Source organism: Leguminivora glycinivorella, chromosome Z (assembly GCF_023078275.1).
Source record: "Leguminivora glycinivorella isolate SPB_JAAS2020 chromosome Z, LegGlyc_1.1, whole genome shotgun sequence".
NCBI lineage: Eukaryota > Metazoa > Arthropoda > Insecta > Lepidoptera > Tortricidae > Leguminivora > Leguminivora glycinivorella.
Window position 1 is genome coordinate 158046 of NC_062998.1, and position 27714 is coordinate 185759.

The following is a 27714-nucleotide window of genomic DNA, read 5'->3' on the forward strand; positions in this document are numbered from 1 at the left end:
TTATAGTTCGGTTTCGTTCGAGTTCCTTAAAAAGTGTCAAGAAAAACAAACATTTTATGGTAGCAATATAAACATTACTCTAGATCTAGATCAACTTTGACATTTTATAATACCGTCTCTCAAGTATTGCACAAAGTTAGATTGGTCTAACTGGCGAGGCACTTTTTATAACTAGCTCTTAATACTTTCCTAACCTACTGCTGGAAATGCTAGAAACCTTCTATAATTTCTAATAGTCTTCCATTACTGGATAAATCACCACGTATTTCTTTCAAATTTCAAACTTCTCTTTCAACACTTTCCAGTCCCATTAGAAAACACGTTGTATTTGTGCGCTGCCTGTTCAAGCCGCGCTCTCAGCACACTTCCTTTTTTAACCCTCGACGCAAAAACGAAGGGGTGTTATAAGTTTGACGTGTCTGTCTGTCTGTCTGTCTGTCCGTCCGTCCGTCTGTCTGTCTGTCTGTCTGTCTGTCTGTCTGTTTGTCTGTCTGTGTGTGTGTCTGTCTGTGCCATCGTAGCTCCCGAACGGATGAACCGATTTAGATTTCGTTTTTTTTTGTCTGAAAGCTGAGTTAGTCGGGAGTGTTCTTAGCCATGTTTCATGAAAATCGGTCCACTATGTCACGGTCGGGGGTTTTTCAAAATTTTAATTTTGTGGTTAGGTTATTAAACCACTATGCAGATGCACGGCGAGAGCGCGGGCCGCGCCACCGCCGCCGCCGCCACCGCCGCCACCGCGCCGGCGGCCGGGGTCGCGGCGGTCGGCCGCTCGGATTCTTTCCATTCCTTATTGACTGTTGGAGGACAGCTTCGAGTAGATAAACGCTGCACTACAGCTTGGAATTCTAACTTGATTTTTAGCTTTTCTTTTGGAATCTAGTTTTTACTTTAGATAACAAATGTTCGATCTCTTCGGAAATAGGTTTTACACAGAAGAAATCTAGCGTTTTAAGAGACAATATTTATGTTTCGTATGTACTGCTACATATAAGTGAAATAATACATTTCGTTATAAGTGCGAGAAGAATGACATTCTCGCACGTGTGACGAACGACGTCTTTTAATACAGTTGTGAAAAAACACTACTACAACGAAATAAAACAATAAACAATCCGAACTCCCAATTTTCGCAGTGACATTGACGCATTTTTGACAATTCAAGCTTTGAAGCTTTTAAACTTGCGTTCATATTTTCGATTTTGCTATCCGTCCAACACAATTTATTTATTTCATTGTGTGCCTAAAAAAACATAAACATTTACGACTTGAGACGATTGTTTAATACTCGGCGGTTAAAACACAACTTTCTATGATAATTGGTCAAGTGCGAGTCGGATTTCGACTCTTCCATACAATTTAGTCATGAGCAGGGAGCGTACTTTTCGTGCCGATGACGTCAATTTGACGTCACGCTCCATATAGGTGATCACAAATTGTTTTATTGTAAATTATTAATCATTAGTCATTAATCATTTTAAGTAATGAATTTCTTTGCATGGTAATGAATGCAAGAAGGGTGCTGTGCTTTACGTTAGAGAGGAATTCTCTTTTCTACGTATTTACTGTAATGTGTTGTTAACAATACTATTTAAAAATATATGTATAAAAACAAATCAAATAATTTTATTCACGTTTCACATTTCAAATAGGTATTACTTATGCCACATGTAAATGGACTGTATTTAAAGTAATTTATACACGATTAAAATGATTGACGACTAATGATTAATAATTTACAATAAAACTATTTGGGATCACCCTATGCGGAGCGTGACGTCAGATTAATGTCATCGGCATGAAAAGTACGCTCCCTGGTCATGAGCGCCTGATAGAGGTGTGATAGCAACAATTTCACAAACAAATAGTAGAAGTTTAGTACATTTCGTACTTTCAAGACGTTATATCTCGGAAACGATAAGAGGTAGACCAAAATGGACTTCAGATTTGGGCTTTCGGTGGCACAACTGTGCCACACGAATTTTATATTTTCGTATATATAGACATTTTTTTGGACCGATTTGGATAATTATTTTTTCAAAAAAATCTAACCCGGGTGTAAAATCTTTATTTTTTGAGCTAGAAGGCTGAAAAAAATAGTACTTAGGTGTTTTTGTAATACATTTCGGGCCGCTAAGAATCAGCCACATACCATTGTAATTTTTTTTTATAAAAAAAAAACTAATTAAAATTTTGAAAAAACCTCCGACATAGTGGACCGATTTTCATCAAACATGGCTAAGAACACTCCCGACTAATTCAGCTTTCAAACAAAAAAAACTAAATCAAAATCGGTTCATCCGTTCGAGAGCTACGATGCCACAGACAGACACACACACAGACAGACAAACAGACAGACAGACAGACACCCGTCGTTTTTGCAAAAACAATGTTCGAACATTTTTAACCCCCGACGCAAAAACTGTTTGTTTGTCTGTCTGTCTGTGTGTGTGTCTGTCTGTGGCATCGTAGCTCCCGAACGGTTGAACCGATTTAGATTTCGTTTTTTTTGTCTGAGAGCTGAGTTAGTCGGGAGTGTTCTTAGCCATGTTTCATGAAAATCGGTCTACTATGTAGCGGTCGGGTCGGGGGTTTTATCAAAATTTTAATTTTAATATATAAGAAGAGTTCCTATGTAAAAGTAAGTTCGATACTCTTAAGCTAGGTACTTAATATAACTAGGTACATATTATATAAGACGGCGTAATGAAATATTCTAAACTAATTTACCTCACACACATATAAACTGACAAATTAGATTTATGGAATACTTATTAGATAATGAAAGCAACATATGAAGCAGAGAGAAGCGAACCACGATAGCGCGCCGCGCTCACGGCGGTCATCGGTAAACTCATTAATCGGGGTTTGCGCCGCCGCGCCGCGCCGGTTACAGTCACCTAACTCGATTGGAAGTTTGGGAGCCGCTGCTCGCCAGTCTGGGGATAGTTTGAGAGCTCGCCTCTGAGGCTCTCAGTAACCACTTACGTTTTTAAACTTTTGGTTATATTGGCACAGTATATTATTCTGTACAGAATATTATTCTGTATCGTTTACGCTATCAAGTATGGTAAGACGTCTATAATACCGACGCCTGCGCCTATACTAGGTACTGTCGCGGAAAACTGTGCCAATATAATCAAAAGTTTAAAAAAGTAATGACCGTTTGGGAGCACTATTTACGTTGCCGACTATGTTCTTCAGAAACATCATTAGTACGTAGAGGCTGTGTTTCACGTATAATATTCCACATGGATGTGTTATCGTTTATCGCCCCTTCACATAAGTTTCGACTCGCTCTGTGGCTGATAGCCGCCGTGCACCTACTTAACGCCACAAGACAATCGTCAAGAAATGATACAAACAGACGTTTTTAGGCTCCCCAGTGGCCAGATTTTAAATGTACGTCTACTTGTACGTAAATTGTAACTTCTAACTCCGTAAAGTGGGCCACAGAGCCTAAAACTTTCGGTAAAGTTATATCAGATATACCTCTACATAGCTCTGTATTTGTTTATACACCCTTGTTTTCTCCTCCGATTTCCCCATCGTCATTTCCCTCTGTCTGCTTATTGCCCGGCTAACTGGACCCTGGGGCCCGCTTGGCAACTAATCACAAGATTTGGCGCAGCACAGTATGCCCCCGGTTTAGCTGAACCCCAACAATACCAACTTGTATTTAGTTAACGCATTCTCGGTACGAGTAAAACACGATACTTATAAACACTAGGAAAATTGGATGTTGAAGTTTGTCATATTCCAAGTAACATGACAGCGATCTCCGAAAACATTGAAAATGTATGCTTTATAAGAATAACTTTGTCCTTGCCGACAAGCTTCTTTTCAAATGCCAATTTCGGAAACTGCCTCCAGGTGGCAACAAATGACAAAAAGTCCACCTTTTCATAACTTTTAGGGGTCTGGCTCAGGGCAGTCAATTTGTACAACTTATTATAATGTTATCTCGGGGGTGTTCCAGGGACATACCTCAAAATATCTCGTGTGATTCACAGTGAGCTCGCGTTTATTACACTCTGCCGAAATCCTTTGTTTTCTTTGAAGTGGTGTCTTATCTCTTCTTTACAACTAACTACCTGCAACAAATGAGAATAACAGTAAAACACTACAAGTAATGGAAACAGAATCATCGATATCATAATATGTTAATGTCATCAGCATTAGAAGTCCTGAAAGTCGTTCTCAAGCTTGGGCCTTGGCTGCCCCTTACAGCACACAGCACTAGCTGCTCGCGACGTTAAGGGGCGGTAACATATTTAATTAGCTATTCGGTAAGTGGGGCGGATCGGATAAGTGCGATTCCGGAAGTTTCTACGTGGTCTGAACCATATAGGGGTGTTAAAGTAGTAATTGGAACAGCTTGACTAGTATAATAATTAAGATTTCCATTTTAACAATTATGAAATTATTACCTACGTATAAAGTACATAAGTTTAGTGGGAAGTGAGTTACCGGAACTGTAAGCTGCCGAGCGGCCCCGAGAACGGAGTTACTGAGTGGCCGAAGGAATAAGAAGTCAGAAATTAAAGCATAAAACTGTCAAAAATTACTAAGACTAACTAATAAGGATTAAAAGAAATATAAATCTCTAGTAAAACTTATTCATCTTACGAATAATGCATTAGAAACTATGGCGGCGGCAACGGCTGGCAATGTACTGAAACTTGATGGCAATCGTGACTCTTTCGATTCGTTTGAGGCAATCATATGATGAAATTAAAGCATAAAACCATCAAAAATTACTAAAAACACTAGTTAAGACTAACTAATAAAGATTACAATAAATATACATTTTCTATAGTAAAACATATTCATCTCCTCAAATATGCATTAGAATGTATGGCGCCGCCGTCGCATATAACATACCGAAGCAATCTTGTCTCTTCCGATTCGTTTAAGGCCATCGTATGCAAAAATTTAAGCATATAACCGTAAAAAAGTACTTAAAATACTAAGACTACCTAAGGATTACAATAAATATACATTTTCTATAGTAAAACATATTCATCTCCTCAAATATGCATTAGAATGTATGGCGCCGCGCCGGCGACCGCATATAACATACCGAAGCAATCATGTCTCTTTCGATTCGTTTAAAGCAAAATTTAAAACATTAAAATGACGCAAAATACTTTTATTATGAAGATCAAGCAATAATGATTAATTGTAGTTGTAATATTCTCAAATAATGCATCAGAATCTGTAGCGGTGCGGCGACAGTAAATGGAACCGACGGCGGTTGCTTGTTCATTCATTCATTAGACATAGACATAGGCATAGAAAATCTTTATTCAACATCACATGAAAATGTTACAAACAATGAAGAAGTGTTACATTAGGATTTTATAAAGTAAAAAACTTAAATCTAGACTAAACATCTAAGAAAATGAGTTATAAATATACACGTGAGATTAAAATATTCATGTGCGTTAAATAGGAGCTTGCCTCAGCATAATGTTGCAGCATGATAACTACAACGCTGGTTTTCAGGCAGACCCTTGATATATTGTCACCTTACAGCTGTTAGTCGAAAACCGATTGGCTTGAAAATTGTGCTGAATGTGGAGTTGTGTGTAAATAAAGAAATGGTAGAATGGCATTTTGGAGTAGTGTTCGCAATAATAGGTAATATATATCGTCACAGGATCGGAATACGAGTGGGAGATAAATAAAAAGAAAATGTTAATAAAATGGCAAAAATATTAATTTAGTTAAAAGATACAATCGATATAATATTGTAAAACTTCATTTGTCCTGGGTACGAATCCCGGTAAGGGCATTTAATTGTGTGACGAACCAGATATTTGTTCATGAGTCATGGAAGTTTTCTATGTATAATAAGTACCTATGTCATATCGTCGCCTAGCAACCATAGTAAAAGTTTTGCTTAGTTTAGTGCGCAGGCCCCGAAGGCCCCACGGTCTTGTCTTTTGTATTTTGCTTACGTTTAGTGTTTTCACGCGAGGCCGCAGGCCGAGCTACAGATAGATAGTGCTCCCACGCAGAATACTTTTTACACACATTTATTATTATTCTGCGTGTGAGGTGCCGCCGCTTCGCTTTTTAGACACTTTTATTATTGCTCTGTATGGGAGCACTATCTGTCCGCAGCTCGGCCTGCGGCCTCACGTACTTGGGAGCGCCTCGGGGACGCTCCGGGCCTTCGGCCCTACGCGAAGCTCGGCCTTCGGCCTTAGCAGGGTTTCGAAGCTCAGCATCGGGCCTCCGGCCCGCCGCTTCGCTTTTTAGACACTTTTATTATTGCTCTGTGTGGGAGCACTATCTGTCCGCAGCTCGGCCTGCGGCCTCGCATGCTTGGGAGCGCCTCGGGGACGCTCCGGGCCTTCGGCCCTACGCGAAGCTCGGCCTTCGGCCTTAGCAGGGTTTCGAAGCTCAGCGTCGGGCCTCCGGCCCGCCGCTTCGCTTTTTAGACACTTTTATTATTGCTCTGTGTGGGAGCACTATCTGTCCGCAGCTCGGCCTGCGGCCTCACGTACTTGGGAGCGCCTCGGGGACGCTCCGGGCTTTCGGCCCTACGCGGAGCTCGGCCTTCGGCCTTCGCTGGGTTTCGAAGCTCAGCGTTGGGCCTCCGGCCCGCCGCTTCGCTTTTTAGACACTATTATTATTGATCTGTGTGGTAGCACTATATGTCCGCAGCTCGGCCTGCGGCCTCGCGTACTTAGGAGCGCCTCGGGGACGCTCCGGGCCTTCGGCCCTAAGCGGAGCTTGGCCTTCGGCCTTCGCTGGGTTTCGAAGCTCAGCGTTGGGCCTCCGGCCCGCCTCTTCGCTTTTTAGACACTTTTATTTTTGCTTTGTGTGGTAGCACTATCTGTCCGCAGCTCGGCCTGCGGCCTCGCGTACTTATAGGAGCGCCTCGGGGACGCTCCGGGCCTTCGGCCCTAAGCGGAGCTCGGCCTTCGGCCTTCGCTGGGTTTCTAAGTTCAGCGTTGGGCCTCCGGTCCGCCTCTTCGCTTTTTAGACACTTTTATTATTGGTCTGTGTGGGAGCACTATCTGTCCGCAGCTCGACCTGCGGCCTCGCGTACTTAGGAGCGCCTCGGGGACGCTCCGGGCCTTCGGCCTTCGCTGGGTTTCGAAGCTCAGCGTTGGGCCTCCGGCCCACCGCTTTGCTTTTTAGACACTTTTATTATTGGTCTGTGTGGGAGCACTATCTGTCCGCAGCTCGGCCTGCGGCCTCGCGTACTTGGGAGCGCCTCGTGAACGCTCCGGGCCTTCGGCCCTACGCGGAGCTCGGCCTTCGGCCTTCCCTGGGTGTCGAAGCTCAGCGTTGGGCCTCCGGCCCACCGTTTCGATTTTTAGACACTTTTACTATTGCTCTGTGTGGGAGCACTATCTGTCCGCAGCTCGGCCTGCGGCCTCGCATGCTTGGGAGCGCCTCGGGGACGCTCCGGGCCTTCGGCCCTACGCGGAGCTCGGCCTTCGGCCTTCGCTAGGTTTCGAAGCTCAGCGTTAGGCCTCCAGCCCGCCGCTTCGCTTTTTAGACACTTATTATTGTTATGCCTGGGAGCACTGTCTGTCCGCAGCTCGGCCTGCGACCTTCGCTAGTTAGTTACGTCCCCTCCACAATAGCGGTGGTCCACACAACGTTTCACGTTATCCATCGCGGCTGTGTCCCTGATGCAGCCTACCTCAATTTTTTTATTAGAACAAATGACGTGCTTCTTTATTTTAATACCATGATATTACGTCAATACACATTATGAAAAAAAAAAAACACCTATATAAATCATCCTTGGCTACATTCAGAAATAAATTCAATTTGTTAATTATTCACTGACCCCTGACACAACTTCGCTAAACTGAAGTCAGAATATCCATTTATACTTAGGAGGTGTGCTACCACATTAACCTTTAAAATAGAGATGCTAAAAATAAAACTATCAGCGCTCCATACGGAATGTATTTAGAAATGAATTGTTAAATAATGTAGTGACTGTATGCTACCGAGCTGAGCTTGACATATTAATGCCTGATGTATTCCCACGGCTACCTAATGATTCTCCGACAATTTTTTAGCCGATTATTGATTCGCCGACAACGATTCGCCAAATGTCGGTGCCCGATTGATATTCCGAAATAAAATACGCCGATTTTCGGTACGCCGACAACGATTCGCCGACGTCTGTTTTGGCCGAATAACGATTGGAAGATTCTCATTTCGCATAATATTCGTTGGTAAACGGAGTCGGTAGGCAGAAATTTGATACGCCGATTTACTTTTCGACGAATAATCATTTAGTCATTGTAAAAATTGGCCGACACAAAATTGGTCGAAACACAATAGGTCGAGTGAATATTTGGTATTTTTTTGTTATGGTGAGTTGGTTGGAGCCTGGAACTTGCGTACAAAGTGTTCTGCGGATTCAAAAATCTAGTTGTTAGATTGTTTATAAGAGTATTTCACATTTATTTCATTTACTTATTTATATTAATCATCATGTTCTGATTCATTCAAGGCTTAACTTTAGTAAATTATGTATTGTTGTTTTCAACTCACCAAATTTTTTCAAGAATATAATGTTGCAAGTATAATTATGTAAATTATTACCGCAACGCAAAAAAAAATCACATTGTAGAAGAACCCCCCCCCCCCCCTCTTTGCCCCTTTCTTCCCGTGGGTGTCGTAGAAGTCGACTGTGGTGTATGGGTTAAAGTGTGGCGCTGTCACTGCAATGTCACAATCTGGATTTCTTTCAACCCTTTTTTGCCAAGAGTGCACTGAAACTTAGTTCATGTGCTCTACCTACTCCTTTATGGGCTACATGCGTGATTATATGTACGTATGTATGTATGTAAGAAAAAAAGTGTCTAGTGCATAATTTTTTTACAACAGCGATAATTCATTCGTTCGAAAATATTTTATAAAATGTGAAAAGTTATTCTACTAAACGTGGCCTAAACGAAAATATTACTTTGCTAAATGAAAAATGTCTAATAATAGTTCGGATAATTTGCACAGAAGCGAACTGAACTGTATGCGAACCAAGATTCTACGTAACGTTATTCGACCAAAAGTGACAGCGATAGTTTGATTATTCGGCTAAATGGCATTCGGCGAATCGTTGTCGGCGAATCAATAATCGGCTAAAAAATTGTCGGAGAATCATTAGGTAGCCCCAAATGTCATTTAGCCGAATAATCAAACTATCGCTGTCACGTTTGGTCGAATAAAGTTACGTAGAATCTTGGTTCGCATACAGTTCAGTTCGCCTCTGTGCAAATTATCCGAACTATTATTGGACATTTTTCATTTAGCAAAGTAATATTTTCGTTTAGGCCGCGATTAGTCGAATAACGTTTCACATTTTATACATTGTTAAAATATTTTCGAATGAATGAATTGTAATTGTAAAAAAAAAAATACGCACTTAATAGACACTTTTTTTTTTTTAATGTATAATTTGCGTTGCGGTAATAATACATACATACAATACTCTTTATTGCACACCTTGATAAAATACAACAATACAAAACATGGAAGCAACACGAACAAAGGTAAACAACAGGCGGTCTTATCGCTAAAGAGCTATTTCTTCCAGACAACCTTAAGGTAGCGGAAATTGATAAATTTACATAATGTCAGTAGGTGTCAGCAAATTCGAAGAAGTAAACTTAATACTTACTTGCGGTAATAATTTACATATTCTGGCAATTAACATTAAGTTCTTGAACAGAAAAGTGCTAATTTCCGAATGGGAAAACTAAAAATTTTAAAAGTAAAAATTTGTTGAGTTGAAAATATCAATACATAATTTACTAAAATTAATCCTTAGAATCAGAACATTTGGACACGTAATAAATGTGAGTTTCTTATAAACGATCTAATAACTAGATTTTTGAATCCGCAGAACAATTTGTACGCAGCCAACTCACCAAAAAAAAAACCAAATGATCAGTCGACCTATTGTACTTCGACCAATTGTTTGTCGGCCAATTTTTACAATTACTAAATGATTATTCGACGAAAAGTCAATCGGCGTATCAAATTTCTGCTTACCGACTCCGTTTACGAACGAATATTATGCGAAATGAGAATCTTCCAATCGTTATTCGACCAAAAAAGACGTCGGCGAATCGTTGTCGGCGTACCGAAAATCGGCGTATTTTGTTTCGGAATATCAATCGGGCACCATTCCCACACTTAGCGAGCAATGGCGTCGCCGTCGTGCCGTGCGAATGTCGACTGCAGCCACTTTTTCTGTCAATTTCATGAGTGGTATTCGCGGCCGCGCCGCGCCGTATACAGCCGAGAGTAAAAGCCCTCTGAACAGTCGCAAAAAAAATCCTTCATACTAGCTAAATAGATACGTACACAAACATCCAAAGCGCCGTTACGTTATAGGGCAGCTTACTACGGATTGAACTACGACGTCTATGACGGAACTATGGTCATGATGGTGCCCGATTGATATTCCGAAATAAAATACGCCGATTTTCGGTACGCCGACAACGATTCGCCGACGTCTGTTTTGGCCGAATAACGATTGGAAGATTCTCATTTCGCATAATATTCGTTCGTAAACGGAGTCAGTAGGCAGAAATTTGATACGCCGATTTACTTTTCGACGAACAATCATTTAGTAATTGTAAAAATTGGCCGACACAAAATTGGTCGAAACACAATAGGTCGAGTGATCATTTGGTTTTTTTTTTTTTTGGTAAGTTGGCTGGAGCCTGGAACTTGCGTACAAAGTGTTTTGCGGATTCAAGAATCTAGTTGTTAGATCGTTTGTAAGAGTAATTCACATTTATTTCATTTACTTATTTATATTAATCATCATGTTCTGATTCTAAGAATTAATTTTAGTAAATTATGTATTGTTGTTTTTAACTCACCAAATTTTTTACCGAACATAATGTTGCCAGTATATGTAAATTATTACCGCAACGAAAAGAATTTCACATTATACACTGTTCAAGACCCCCCCCCCCCACTTTCTTCCCGTGGGTGTCGTAGAAGTCGACTGTGGGGTATGGGTTAAATTGTGGCACTGTCACTGCAATGTCACAATCTGGATTTCTTTTAACCCTTTTTTGCCAAGAGTGGCACTGAAACTTAAAAGAGTTCATGTGCTCTACCTACCCCTTTATGGGCTACAGGCGTGATTATATGTATGTATGTATGTAAGAAAAAAAAGTGTCTATAAGTGCGCGCATTTTTTTTACAACAGCGATAAGTCATTCATTCGAAAATATTTTAACAATGTATTAAATGTGAAACGTTATTCGACTAAACGTGGCCTAAACGAAAATATTACTTTGCTAAATGTAAAATGTCCAATAATAGTTCGGATAATTTGCACAGAAGCGAACTGAACTGTATGCGAATCAAGATTCTACGTAACGTTATTCGACCAAAAGTGACAGCGATAGTTTGATTATTCGGCTAAATGGCATTCGGCGAATCGTTGTCGGCGAATCAATAATCGGCTAAAAAATTGTCGGAGAATCATTAGGTAGCCGGTCATGATATTTTAACTTACAATTTAATTTGTCATTTTTGATAGGAGTTTAAATTTCGTTCCATAGGAACTTGTTAACTCCAGAAACAGAAAGTAAGACAGCGTTTACAACCACCGTTTCCATTTTCTAAACCTGCTCAATCTTTGATAATTATGCTGCCGTTCAATATACCTCTAAAATCCCGGCGCCGGCGCTGCAATCCGAAGTTAATAATTAAGTGAGGCCTGAATGATACCCAGCTACACTGCCTGAAACATACGAGTTCCGTTCGCGGCGCTTAGCGAGCTATACTTTCAGACAACTACTCCAACTGCGGCTAACAGTCGATGCCGGTAGCTCACTTTTCTTTAGAAGTTGTAGACCGTGTGTGTCAAATCTCATGAATAAACTAGATTTTGACGTAGTTTATTTTATACCAGTTACCTTTCCGGAAGATATTTTTTTTCGTATTTTCATCTTTATTAAAATTCGGAAACACGTCACCCCTGTGGCGTTGTAGGAGGATATGGGCGATGATTAATAATGCTTACCAGCAGGTAATTAATTAAGACACTTCTTTAACGTATCTATGTATATTAGGTTTTAGGTTGAACCGGGCACTGAAAATATGAGGCTAGAATATTGAAAGCTGGTGACACCTGAACGTTGGCTATTTGCGTGGAGCGCGGCCCTAGCCTAGACTCGCAGGCCGGATTAAAATGAAGTCGGAGAAGCGGTCGCCGTGTCCGGCGACGCGGCGGCGGCGGCGGCGGCGGCGGCGGCGGCGGCGGCGCTGTCACCAGGTTAGGTCTCGTCTGGTGTAGGCGAGAAATATGCTTTCTAAAGGTCAAGTTATTTTATTTCAACGCTAGTGAGTTCTTTTTGGTTCAATTACATGTATGTATATTACATGATTATCATCTATAACAAAATATAGAGCAAACAAATTTAATATCATTCAGAGGAGCACGCGCGTTACAAAAATTGTGTCAAAAAAGTAATCATTTATAAGTTCATCAAGGGGGCTTTGTAGATAAGAGAAGTAAGTTGGAAACAAATGAAGATTTTGAATTGGTTTTGATACGATTGATTGAAAAATCTTATTGGTTTTGATGCAGTCTTGATGAACGTCTTGGGTCAGTAAATCGTTAGTCCTTTCGAGAGGCCGAGGATGACCTCGATGAAACATATTCGATATGTTTCATGGAATGCAGATGGTGGTAGCGCATTCCGTTTGTCGGCAGTCTGTAGGGGTACACGCTATGATATTCAGCTCAGGAGTTCAGCTCAGCTCAGGTCGTATCAAAACAACATTTAAACTATATGAAAAATAATCGGAACCGGGCTGTAAGTCCGGCTGTCCGCTGTCGGTTCGTTCCCTCCCGGCCTTAATTTACGTTGACAGTTGACATTCTCACGGACTGCAATTCCGTTGCTCTTCTAAATTAAATTTCTTTATTAACTGCGGAACCTAATATGGCCATCGTTATTTGTCTTGTATAGAAAAATTCCAAAAGACAGTCAAAGATTCGAAATGAATAAAGTTTTGGCAAAATTTCAACAAGCTGCGATTTGATCAGAGATATACGTCCTAAATAACTAGTAGAATCACTGACTAGGTAAATGTTGCAAACGGGACTTAATCGCGTATTTGTACTAACCTCCGACGTTTCGAGGATGATGTACGTGTAAAAATCGTGAAAGTTTATATCAGTGTTAATAGATTCACTTCATTTATTTTTCATACGCTGAGACTAAAAAAGATCAAAATTTGTGATTTCTGCTAAAGCGGGATTTCACAGACAACGGCGCAGGTGAAACTAAATAAAAGCTTGAAGCGCTTGCCCTTATTTCGATTACTTGGGGTCGGCGCAGCGTGTCTTCTTCCTCCATACCTCGGACGTCATCTCATCATTCACTGCCCCCTCTGGCCAGTCAGACGACGAAGCGTCAACGGACCCAGTTTTCATAAATGAACATCTCACCTTGAAGAATAAAGTGTTATACTCGAACACGCGTAGAGTAGCAAAAGATAAACAATACAAATGGGTCTGGATTAAAAATGGTGCTATCCTGGTCAGGAAAGCCGATAACACTAAAGTTAAACGTATCCGATGTGACGCTGACCTGGAGATCCTATGAGGATACTGTAACCATTCTATTGGGCTGCGCTTATTGTTATTTATGATTGTATACACAGTAGTTATTTGGCATAGCTCGTTGTCTCGCTACAGTACATCATTTCCTTATGTAGATAAGAAAATAGTTGATAAGAGTAATATACTAATACCGGGTGGGGTCTGTAACAAAAGCAAAAAATTAAACTGTAGGCTGTACTCCTTACACTGACCAACATTTCTTCAACGACTTTTAAAAATAACTTGTATTTTGTTATTTATCACCCTTGAAAGTTTTTCCTAAGAGGTAATGTACTGCGAATTCTGTTAAGTCTAAAGTGTGACTGACAACGTCAATGACAACAATAATGGCGTCCATTGAAGCTAATATTTATTTTATATGAAAAATTATAAAATTAAAGACTTCATAATTTTTAAAAGTCGCTGAAGAAATGTTGGTTAGTTTAAGGAGTACAGCCAACAGTTTAATTTTTTGCTTTTGTTACAGGCCCCACCCTGTATATTGTATCTGTAATACCATAGAATTTAGTAATCGTGTGCCACATCAACCTTTTAATAATAATATATGGGATTTGTGTTTCTGTTTAAATATCTCTATCTATCTATCTATCTATTATGTAACTCAATCTATAGTGAATTGCGAACATTAATGACGCAAACAATAACAATAACAATAAAATATTTTACCATCACCACAATAGCAATTAGTAAACATATATTTACATGTGATTTATTTTTTTATCACTTTATAGCCCTCATATTACGAGTTAGTCAACTAGCTGTTTTTATTGAAATTAAACGTATTGGTTTTTTCCTGTATTCACGGTGCCTGGGCCCAATAATATAACATTATATTATCAGAATTGTGGTGGTTTAAAATCTAAAATATCCGATTTGCGTCTAAGTATACTTGAGTGTGATTACGATATTATAATACTAACAGAAACATGGTTACGGCCGGGGATACACAGCGCGGAATTTTTTTGTAATACTAAATATAATGTATTTCGGCGTGATAGGGACTTAATGGGTACGGCGAAGAAGGATGGCGGCGGCGTACTTATTGCGATTAAATCTTCACTTAAAGCGTCGCGTGTATTAAATTGGGAATCAAAAAATATTGAAGATATTTTTATTACATTAATTTGTCAACAATTTAAATTCATAATTAACTGTGTCTATATTCCACCTAAAACATCTTATAACATGTATAAAGAATACTGTGACAAAATAACAAAAATTAGCGATAGCTATAGCGGATACGATATTTGCATTGTGGGTGATTTTAATATACCTACTATTGACTGGGTGGAGCGGCCGAGTTCGCGAGAACTTGTAGCATCGAAAGGTGTCTCGTGTCAGATAGGGGGGCTTGTTTTGGGATCTAGTGGCCTAATGGGTCTTAAACAGTATAATAGGTTCCGTAACACGAATGATAGAATTTTAGACTTGCTTTTTTGCAGCCAGGAGGGTGCTATCACCGAGCCCGAGGTTGTACTGTCTAACGTTGATAGGCATCACCCGCCCTTGTTATTTACTATGAATATTAGATGTCCTCGACCTCTTTCAGTCAACTTAATTCCAAAATACAATTATCTAAAGGCTGATTATTCCGCTATATCACTCAAATTGAACAAGGTAGACTGGGAGGCTGAACTAGGTACCTTACTACCGGACCAAGCGGTCGAGCGATTCTATAGTTTGTTGTTCGATATTATTAACGATCTAATTCCTCTTAAACACTCCAGAAATCCTAAATATCCAAAATGGTTCTCCCCTGCCCTTATTAGCTGTTTAAATAGGAAAATTAAAGTATGGCGCAAATGGAAAATCTACCAGTCGCTTGCAGATTATCAGGAGTTCTCACTTCTTCGCGCTCGCTGTAAAAAATTGATGTTAGAATGTTTCAATAACTATACGGTCGATACGGAAAAATCTATAAAACGTAATATTAAGGCATTTTGGTCATATGTGGCCGCTCAGAGGAAAAACATGTCTAGCTATCCTGACACTATGGTCTACAACGGGGAATCTGCATCAACACCTAAACAAGTCGTAGATTTATTCTCTAAATTCTTCTTTTCTGTATTTGAGACTAAGGGTGTAATAGACTATGATGCTCTGTCGGATCTGCCACTGGACGAGAAAGCACCTAACTTATCTGATTTATGTATTAAGAAATCGGATCTTTTCAAGAAACTCTCAGAAGTTGACATAAATAAGGGAATCGGGCCCGATAAAATCAGTCCTATACTCGTTAAAAACTCTGCAAAGGCGCTTTCTAATCCACTATACATCATATTTAACAAATGCCTAAGTTTAGGTGTCTTTCCTGAACAGTGGAAAATTTCCTACGTTACACCAATTCACAAAAATGGGTCACGCACTGATATCACTAATTATCGACCAATATCAGTGCAATCCTGCATCCCTAAGGTATTTGAGAGTTTAGTACACGATCTTTTGTATCCCTCGATTGCTAGTGCTATTATACCAGAGCAACATGGTTTCATGAAGGGTAAATCTACAGTCACTAACCTTACACTTTATACAAACTACCTATTAGAATCTATGGATAAAAGAATACAGGTTGATGTGATATTTACTGATTTCAAAAAGGCGTTTGATAAGGTTGACCATTTACTGCTTCTGGAAAAACTGGCTTACAATGGTATTCGGGGGAACCTACTACGCTGGTTTATCTGCTACCTTTCCAACCGGACCCAAGTCATTACAGTGAATGGATTTAAGTCTGACTTTACAACGGTATCTTCTGGCGTAATTCAAGGTTCTATTTTAGGTCCCTTGCTATATATCGTTTTTATAAATGACATAAAGAATTGTTTTAACAACTGTAGTATTCTCATGTTTGCAGATGACTTAAAAATCTTTAAATCAGTGAAATCTTCTAGTGACATCCACTTAATTCAAGAAGATATCAACAACTTTACCTCGTATTGCCATAAAAATAAACTTCAATTAGCGAGTGATAAATGTATGCACTTGAGTTTTACTAAAAATAAAAAAGAGCATTTGACTCCGAATACAAGATTGACAATATGGCCATTAAAAAAGTATCATCTGTAAGGGACTTAGGTATATTATTTGACAGTAAACTTGATTTTAACAATCACATTGAACGAATTATTTCTAAAGCATACCAAATGTTGGGATTTGTTCTTAGAACAGCAAAAGTCTTCAAAAAATCATCAACGTATATTCTTTTATACAAAGCTCTTGTTAGGCCGCATTTGGAATATGCCTCAATAGTTTGGAACCCATTCTATTCAAAGTATTCCAACGCAATTGAAATGGTCCAAAAAAAGTTTTTGCGGGCTACACACAGACGCTTAACTGGCAAGTGTTCCGATATGATGGTCCTTCACAACATATGCAGAGACAAGTACAATTGCTCGGAACTGCTTGAGAGCATCCGTTTCAGGGTCCCCGCACGCAGTACTGCCCGACGTAACGCCTTGTTCGCCGTCCCGACATGTTCATCTAACGCTGGAATTCGTGCACCTTTACGCCGCCTTTGTAATACGTACAACAAGCTGTTCACGGCCGTAGACATTTTCAATACAAGTAGAACAAGTTTCCAGAAACAAGTCCTTGATACTTTGGCACAGACAACTTGATACTTTAGTTGTACAATTTAATTAGTATTAGTAGTATTAATCACTTTATTGTGTTTATATACAAGCTGTAGGAATAGAGATACGTCATTAGTTCCATCATTACTTAGCCGTTAAGTGCGTTAAGCTTAATTTACTGTAGTAATATAAGTGTCTTATCTATATTTTGAAGAGTTCTCAGTGAGAGCGTCTTAGGAGGTAGGTGCACATCTCTTGAACAGTGTATATCGTATCTAATGTAATTTTGTTTGTGCTTACTTCTGTTGTTTCTCCAATAAAGAAAATAAAATAAATAAAACTTGCAATCGTTTCATGTCATCTCTCACACAGTCCATCCACCTTTTCCTCGGCTTTCCTCTCCCACTTCCTCCTAATTAACTGATAAGTATTGATTGTTCCCATAAATAGCTAGGCGATCAGTTAATGATATTTACCAACTTTATTTCTTTATTTAGACGGTACTTTTGAACTGCTTAATTAGTTCGCCTACGCATTAATTTTTCCAGTGAAGCAGGAGCCTGCCGCGTGTAGCGATCTGACGCGTGTATGCATATGCCATGTGTAGAACCATTGCAGGCTGTAGTTTCAAATGTGGAACCGCAGTGCTGTGGCCGCAGACCCTGATGCCCGGACGCATTTCAATAATAATAGTTGGCAAGGCGAAGAAGACGTCGTCTGGGTTGACGATCGTATGGGAAACGAAACAAATATTAATTATGATATATAGCGATGTTTCTTACGAGTATTTTACAGATCAAATTAAGAATATTAATATGCTAGTACGAGTGTGATGCATAGGAAATACCTAAATTACATACGCGTCATCAAATATACACAAGAGTGTCAGGTCAATGTCACCTCGGTTTAAGGGTATAGGAAAGGACTCGTGTAAATTGAATGTTAGGCATAAGCGGCGTGACAGGCGCTCGCCTGTTCCTGTCAGCAGGCTACGCGGGCGGATCAACACGGCGCTGATTGCATTTGGATCCAATCGGTCCACAAACAACTGCATCCGATTGCATTTGAGGACATCTGTCCAATTGATACCGGGTGAAACGAATAACTCATTGGTGGCGAGGTGTATTTAGATATACTTAGATAAATTTTGTATCAAATAATTAATTTGATTCCTTTACACAAAGCTTTGCTTGGTTGTAAAGCTTTGCTTGCTTTGCTTGGTTGTAAACCTGCCAGCGAGGGATACCACTTTATTCGCGTAGCGCGACTTTTATTTCGCGTTAATAAAAGTTACAAGCGGTAAAATAGCTCCTAAACGATAATATTATCAATATCGGCCTTAATAAAATAAATAACTGTGTGAAAATTAGATAACAAGTTAACAACATAAGGTCAGGTGGGGTAAGGGGGACTATGGGGGAAGGGAAACACTGATTGGTAACTCTGAATTCATAGACTGTAGCTAGGTCATTTGGTGGTCGGTAAGGTACTACCTAGGATTTAGTTCCAAAACAAAAACAAAAATAGAGCTAGCTCTAAGGAGTGTGCGTCCTTGACAAAAACAAAAAATCAGTTGTCGTGCTACAAGACCACGAGTTGGACGAGTATTATTTGTGTAGTGATTTGGGTAGCAAAAAGTCATGTTCGAAGAATTTTGATATCTGTAAATATTCCTTTATATGTTTAATGTTCATGTCTGGTATTTGAATTTGAGAAAACTATGCTGTAAATATCAAAATTCATATGTTTCCTTTTCCCGATTTCAGGGGTCATGAACATTTTCAGAGACACATATTCTATAAGTACAGAAATTTTGTATTGATCCAAGCTTCAGTATTTTAAATACGAATAATTACTAATAATTAATAGTCGTTTTTAAATTTGCAATACTGAAATTTGAATTTTCTAAAAAAACTTGTAAAAAAAAATCTTTAAAAACAATTATCATTTTTAGTTAACCACCCCTGTCTCAAGCCCATATGTTCCCCTTACCCCGAATTTCAATTTATGTAAATATTTTCTATTTTAAACTATATGTCAAAGAACCAAAGTCTCCATTTGATTGATGATGTTTTTTTTAATTTACATTGCCGGTATAATCCACACTAGCACCAATACTTTGAGATTTTAGCGAAGTGTTTCCCTTACCCCAAAACCCGGGAAAGGGAAACGGCAGGACCAGCCTAAACATTTTATAAATTTCCAGCTACATGTAATAAAGCTAGTTTAAAAATTAATTTCGCCCTAGAAAGCAGACTTAAAGAAGCATACTTTGTGTCGGTCAAGATGAATATACGACATTAAATAAAGTGATTAGAGCTCGATGTAAAATATAAAAAATGAAGTATGTTTCCCTTACCCCACCTGACCTTACAAGATGTTAATTAATGTTTTGTCCATATTCTTTACCCCAGATTTTAGTCAAAACAACCATGCGCGAAGCATTTCCTGTCCAATCTTATACTCCTCTCATTAATCCTTTGTCACTAAAGAGTCAACCCAGAAACACATTCCTGTTTAGTATTAATCAAGAACTGCGCTCCGTAAAAATTACTAAAAATGTCAGGTTTTAAATTCATGGCTCAGATTTGAAGTAAAGTATTACAAAGCCAAAGAGCGAACTCCGAGTTTGGTGTGTACTCGTACTCGTGCCTATTTGTGCAATTATAAATTCAGTGAAATAAAAATGGTTCCGCGCGAGGCTCGTTACTCTCGTTAGTCCGCGGTGAATGCGGAACAGGAGGTTGGAATTGAAATAAAATGTGCTGGAAGCTTTTATTATGAGTGTAGCGGCTTTCCTTTATGCTTAGTGCTGTGTGCTGTGCTACCCTCTCTTAACTGGACAACTCGTCTACTGCTACTATGTAATTAAATTATTTTTCCCCTCACTAGCTCGGAAACACGTGTTTTGTCCTTTAATACCAGCGGGTAAAAACGCATTTTATCCACTAGTGGGTAAAGTAATTTGATCTTGAATAAAGTCAAATTAATTGCTTTGATTTGAAAATCTAGTAATAAAGATGATTTACCACCTGTGAAACTACTGTAAGCAGTGATAAACGCATTTTTTGCGTTGTAGTTTCCTCGCTATGGTGAGGGGAAAAGTTTTGTGTTACACTCGAGTGCAAATAATGTATTTTACTTCTCGTGTGTTAAAAAACTCGCAAGTTCAGGATTCTATTCTCGAACCACTCGCTTCGCTCGTGGTTCAACTATAGCATCCTTTCACTTGCTCGTTTTTAAATTCCACACTCGGCGTTAAAATACAACTCTGCCCCCTTGTATAACAAATGACTATTATTCAAATGAAAATCCGTAAATTGAATGGCTTTACATGTCTTTGATGACCAGTTGAGTTATCGAAGGGAAACAAGAACATAACGTCAAAAGGGAGCAAAGTAGGGTAAACGCAGCTATTAACGAACCGATCTAATAAGTAATTCGGCATTTATCCGTTGCCACTAGTAACGTGAGGGTAGGTAGGTTATTTTCTAAAAGCGTTTATTTCTTGAGTATAGGGTAGTGTTACATTAGTTTGAGTGGTAGTTCGAGAAATCATAATAATACGTCAATCAAGTCGAGGTTACCGAAGAAGAAGGACATTCCATACTGGCGCTTGCACTTTCGAATAAGGATTTGACTTATCTGGCTAAGACGTTTATGTTAACAATTGACTATTTTACATTTACTTTTGTTGTTAATTATATTCAGTCATTTATAAATTATAGATTGGTTATCACGATTTGTTAAAAAACATCCATTAACATACATAAAACATGAAATTAAATTTGGGCGGTGATAGCTTCATCAGTTTTAGTAGTAGCACCTATCAACGACCCATAGGTCGGTAATGACTATAACGTCATGTTAAGTTTTTTCTTTCTTTTACAATATTATTCTTTAGAAACATAAGTATGTTTATAGATTATTTGAAACCCAAATAATAGTTTTTTCAAAAAGCTATTAACGACATACACATTTGTACTTAGTTTTCTTCTTTTGACGTTGTAAAGTTTACTAAAATAACAATATTTTTGGAAAACGGATATTGTGTAAGACATTGTTTGTGAAGGAGTTTTACCCATAAAAACTGATTTTATGTCAAAAATTTTGAATATCACGTAATAACAAAGTGTTTAGTAGCCACAACAATAATAAAATAACAATAATAATGTTGTTTAATATGGGTCGGTCATACATTTTACGTTAGTGCTTACATATTCTTTCAACGACTCATAGAAATCGCTATTACAAACCATACCGTATGACCGATCGTTCCTAAATAAGTAGGTTATAATATTAAGGATATTATTAAAGCCATACAATTATTACAAACATACAAGTTTTAACAAAAATGTGGCTTTGGTACCAAGAAGAGTTGCCTAATACAGCCTCTTGGGTTGTGCCTCTCTTGCAGCACTGTAGGAAAAAATATCACGACAAAAGTTAAATTTGTTTTACAAGGGGGCAAATTTGTTGTTTAACCGCACGTACAAATATTGATACCTACTATCTAATAATGATACTCGAGCAAGCTAAAGACTTCAATATTGATCCATGAGCGTAGCGAATGGTTCAGAATGTAGCATCTGAGGGTTGCGAGGGTTTCAAGATAAAGGTTAAACAAACTTTTAAAATTTTTAAAGTAACGCAATATATAATTGTTTTGATTTGTGATTTCATTTTGTTTTATTTCTTAGTGGGCATGATAGACGTGAAAAATGTTATATGAATAGGTACAAAAGTAGGTAGGAATAGGTACAATAGAAATGAATCTTCGATGACAATGCTGAACATGTTTTTAATAAATTACCCGTTACCTGTGGACTATGCCACTATACTAGGTGTTGCTGTACTGTGTACTCGCTGGGCATTCAGGTACTCATACTTATAACACAATCGGTAATAGCTGCTTAAAAATCGTTGATAGCTTCATATGCATTTTTATGGGTCGCTAATGGTAGCAATCGACTCAGTAATTTAAAAATAGATTTTTAATATCATAATGTTTAATTTGAGTACAAGTAACACAATATTTACCTTTTTTAATTATCATAGTATCACATATAATAGGAAAATAAAATGTTTGAACAACGTGTATACTTAATAATTAGACCCGATTGTAAAATTGCCTTAAGGGGGGCGTTAATAGCTGCGTTTACCCTACACGTGTCACGGGTAAGTGACTTGAAAATATCAAAATATACACGTAAAAACAAAACCTAAAAATGTAAAGTCGGCTCTTTCATTAAACTCGTCAAAAGGAAAGAGGAAAAAGGCCTTCAACTTTTAATGCGAAAAGCGGCAGACATTTTTACTGTTCATTTTCTCTTAAAAGTTTCATGATTGGTACCGGCATCATAGAGTATCGATGTTTATTTGGTGAAAGTAAGGGTTGCTACTTAAGCAGTATTTATGTATGTGGGTAAGTGGGGCGGAACATCGCTCGGACACCAAACGACTGCGAGGCGTCCCGTCCGCGTGCGTCGGATAAAAAATGCAATCCCACGCAACCCTTGTCAAAATTCAAAATGGCGGAGCTCTTTGAGGGCCCACACACGCAGAGCTGACCCCGGGAATAACGATGAAAAAAAAAACAGTTTACTACTATCCTTGTTACTGAGTCCAAGATTTTGGCAGCTACTCAGAAATGGGGGTCATTTAAATACATGCAAATGTTTTTGGGTGATATGTAGTGTTAAGGGAAATTATTCATTAATTACATACGTTTTTTGGCGCTTCTATTTCGAGTTATAAGCATAAGAGATTAAAAACAAAGTCCATTAATTAGTTATAAAGAAATGTAAAATTACCGATCCAAACCCGACATTCTGGTAGCCGATTTCTCGGGCCGGCTCTTGGTGTATAATACACGAGTCCCCGGGGTAAACTAGTTATTTCGACATGAAATAATGTAATTGTAAGTTTAGTTGCGTAGTCCATATTTTCGCACATGTACTCTAATGACTTGTGCGTGTTGTTTTGATCATACAGAGTGAAAATTCGATCCTTGATCGGAAATACACTTCTCATAGTAACATAAAGGCCATGCCTAAGTAAGCTAAGTGAATCTGCCTTTACTACATGCACAATATACGTGACGCACGTCAAAATCGGCTGCCCAGAAAAAAATATCGAAGAAAGATCATATTTAGTTATTTTTTTTTAATTACTGAACTTTTAATTAAATTTAATTACTAAAACTTTATAGTTTTGGGAGCTGAAATTTGGCATACTCGATACCAATACAAAGACAAATCAATAAAAAAATACAAGCCTAAACTCGCTGGGGGCAGATTCACTTAGCTTATCCTGGCATGCATGGCCTTTGTGGCTTCGCTACTGTTTTCTTCTATATATTTTTCTATACATATTGTCTAAGACAGTGAAATAGTTATTTGCCTGAATAGAATGCAAATTTTGGGGTCATCAAAATGAAGTTTCAGTTACGCCATTCCGCTGAAGTAGAGGGCGGGCGCCACAGTCTCCCGGCAGTTTTGGAGACCCAAGGCTATGCCCAACAACACATTAAAGATTTGTAGCGGTTACTGCATCTGTAAATACTATCTCTCCGACCATTTCCCATAAGGCATAGACTACTATAAGCAATATTGTATCTGAAAGTGATTGTCTTCATTAAAGATTTGTAGCGGTTACTGCATCTGTAAATACTATCTCTCCGACCATTTCCCATAAGGCATAGACTACTATAAGCAATATTGTCTTCATTAAAGCCAGACCTTGTTTAAGACTATTGCCAGCAGGGCGCTAGGTTATTCTGATGTATGGAATGACAGTTCAGTATAATATTGTATGAAGAAAATAGTTGTAATGAAATTCCTCAACATGGCGCGTTTTCTTATATCTCTGGTCAGGATTTTACTAATTTTTTAACCCCCGACGCAAAAACGACGGGGTGTTATAAGTTTGACGTGTCTGTCTGTCTGTCTGTTTGTCTGTCTGTCTGTGTGTGTGTCTGTCGGTGGCATCGTAGCTGCCGAACGGATGAACCGATTTCGATTTAGTTTTTTTTTGTTTGAAAGCTGAGTTAGTCGGGAGTGTTCTTAGCCATGTTTCATGAAAATCGGATCACTATATCGCGGTCGGGGGTTTTTCAAAATTTTAATTTTGTTTATACTTTAATAACTTCTCATATTGCTATGAGAATGAAATGACAGTGTTGATGTATTATAGTTTCCTTATAAGTATTACTAGCTTAGATGAATTATTATGTACAAAACTACTTATCTAAATATATCGGGATAGGGGTTCATCCAAAGCGCAACTCAAAGTAATTAGTAAATTACACATAGTACACAGAAGTGCAGATTTCCACGAAGCAATCGTGCACATGACGTCGCATCGTGTAAGTACATATTCGTGTCGAACTACATGTTAACTAGATTCTCGAAACTTGTAATACAAAGTGTGTGCATCACACGGTGCAGCGAGTCTTCCATCACGAATCGCGGCGCCACTTACTAGATATTTCTGGCTCGGGAGCTAATAACTAATACCGAGGCGCCGGACACACGGGCCGGCGCGATGAAAGGAACCGCAGCGGGTGCAGCCTTACTATTGGGTTGGTAAGAAAGTAATGAGCGAATCATAACCAATATTGTAATTTTTATTTAATTTATTATTTTAATCATTTATCAAAAATATAACGGCCTTCGTTATCTACTACTTGTCTCCATCGTTCTGGTAAAAAATGAATAGCATCGGCGAAGTAGTTCTTAGGTTTAGATTAAAAAAACTCAGCTATGTAATGTCGTAGATGGGCTTGATCATCGAACTTTTTTTCATTCAAGGCATTGCTTAGCGATCTGAACAATGCGTAATCCGTAGGTGCCAAGTCTGGAGAGTACGGTGGATGAGGTATCACTTTCCAACCTAGCTCCAATAGCTTTAGCCGAGTCACTTTTGCAATGTGTGGGCGAGCATTGCCGTGTAAGAAAAAAACTTTAGCATGCTGTGGACGATTCTGACAGATTTTTTGGTTTAAATTTTCAAGCTGATTACAGTATACTGATGCGGTAACAGTCATTCCACTTGGTAGGAGTTCCCAGTGAATAATACCATGAATATCCCACCAAACGGACAGCATAACTTTTTTCGGGTGAGGCTCTGTTTTTGGTGCCTCTATTCCTTTTTCGTTTGGAGCTAGCCACTGACGTTTGCGTGTGTGATTTATATATAAGACCCATTTTTCATCTCCAGTGATAAGATGGTCCAACCAGTTGAATGTGCGGCGAAAAGACAGAAGTTGTATGCAGATATCGGCACGGCGGTTTAGTTGATCTCTATCAAGTTCGTGCGGTATCCAAACACTGTATTTGTAGTTTTTTCCCAACTCGTGTAAATGTGTTTCTATGGTGACATGAGAGCAGCCTAACTCGGTAGCAAGAGTACGACTCGTTAGCCTCGGATCTCCTTCAATTAAGGTTTTTAATTTGGCCACATCAATCTTCACCGGTCGACCAGACTTAGGTTGATCTGATAATGAAAAGTCGCCACTACGAAACCGCTGGAACCATCGTTTCGCCGTGGCCTCAGACACAACTTCAGGAGCAACACGCTGACATATATTACGCACTGCTTCGGCGGCTGAATGGCCAGACTGAAATTCATATAGTAAGCAATGCCTTACATGCACTTTTAATTCGTCCATTTTCTTCCTTATATTAGCTCGGCGACAGCTAGTGAATGACTGACGAGAAACTGTGCGACTCGCCCTTTACATACTTTCGACCATAGAAGATTCTAGAACTCTCTCAAAAATTTTATGTGGAATTCAATCGATCGCTCATTACTTTCTTACCAACCCAATACATATTATCATCGTCATCATCTACATACGCATATTACATTCTATGCATTTGGCATATTAATCGAGCGGGATGCATTGGAAGTAAATTACGCAACAGATGTTACTCGTAGCGTATTATATTGAACAAATTTAATAAAGGTCACAATTGCAACAGCGTTACTGTTGGGTAGCGCACAGGTGCCTGTCAAGTGTCAAGTTCCTTGACAAAATGAGTGACGTGACACCGAAATCACTTTTATACAAATATACTTAGATAGCATTTTAAAAAGATGAACAGGCGTATTCCTAAGGGCCACTTGCACCGACGAAAATGGAATGTTAACCCGAGGATTGACCCACCATTTTATATGGAGTTTGACAGATGACAGCCCACTAACCCTGAGTTAAGTGGTTGGTGCAAGTGGACCTAATTGATAAGAAATTAAATTTGGACTACGCCTACAACACATTTCGAGTCCGAGTAGTGATGTAACCATCCCTGTTTATCATCCATACGTGTATACAACGAGGCAAAGCAAATCTCCGTGTGTGTTGTCCCTTTGCATATCCGAGTATATCGCAGTACATAATCTAGATATTCTAGACGCTAGAGCCAAGTTCTAACTCGGCAGTAATAGAAGTCGGTCCGCCGCATCGTCATTTAGACCATGTGAATATATATATATATAATATTCGCATAGTGTACTGTATATGTTGGGTATGTAATTTACTAACAAATGCACTTGTGTTTTATTGTTTTCGTTTCGGGTTTTATGGCAGTTTGTTTAGATAATTCAGCTAGTGTCCCCGTTCTGTAGCGTTGCCATTTTATGACGCTTTGATTAAATAGCTTTTTAGAAGCTGTCATATAATGCGACACAAACAAACAGATCGGCGTGGAGGTCATTACTTCGGTATCAATATTTCAATTTAGAAATAAGAAACAAGGAAAATATTTTCGTAAAACAAATATACAATACAGCAGGATATTGCTGAATTGTGTAAACTTCAAAATGCTTGAAACTCAGATTAATACCGTAAAATCTGTTAAACCCAAAAGTGCCTCCCCAACGTTAGGACAACAACAAATAAATGATTTATCTGCCTACGCACAAATAGTGGAATTCCGTTAGCGGCGGTTTCAAATATTTATCCCGTATTAATGTCCTTCCGTGTTTCATTCGTAATTGCATTTGTAATTTCACGCTTCTCGGCTCGGAGCGGAGGCGCCGTCTCTGTACTGTGCAACACACTGCACGCCACGCCACGCCACGCCGCGCCACGCCACGCCACGCCACGCCACGCCACGCCACGCCACGCCACGCCACGCCACGCCACGCCACGCCACGCCACGCCACGCCACGCCACGCCACGCCACGCCACGCCACGCCACGCCACGCCACGCCACGCCACGCCACGCCACGCCACGCCACTGGCACTGGCATGCTGGCTGGCGGGGGCTTAGTACAAGATCAGCAGCTCCTAGGCCACATAGATTGTAAGTTAGTTTTAAGTATTATAGTTGCTAAGAACACAACAAGGAATCATCAACGCTGGCAATACGCTCCTGAGACTCGATGGGAGCAGGGACATTAATTGTAACCAGTATAACTAATAAAATAAACCATTCTGATTCTGCTTCTGCGCTGCGGGCAAACATGAGAACACAGAGGCAGCTTTCACTTCCACAAACC

General features: G+C 39.2%; 1 protein-coding gene across 1 annotated transcript in view; it reads right to left on the reverse strand.

Annotated features, from left to right (window-relative positions):
• Positions 1–27714, reverse strand: part of LOC125240765 (FMRFamide receptor-like) — a 282033-nt gene that overhangs the window by 68068 nt on the left and 186251 nt on the right. The window contains 1 exon segment of the mRNA XM_048148832.1: positions 3988–4094. The gene's annotated coding sequence lies outside the window, so the exon portion shown is untranslated.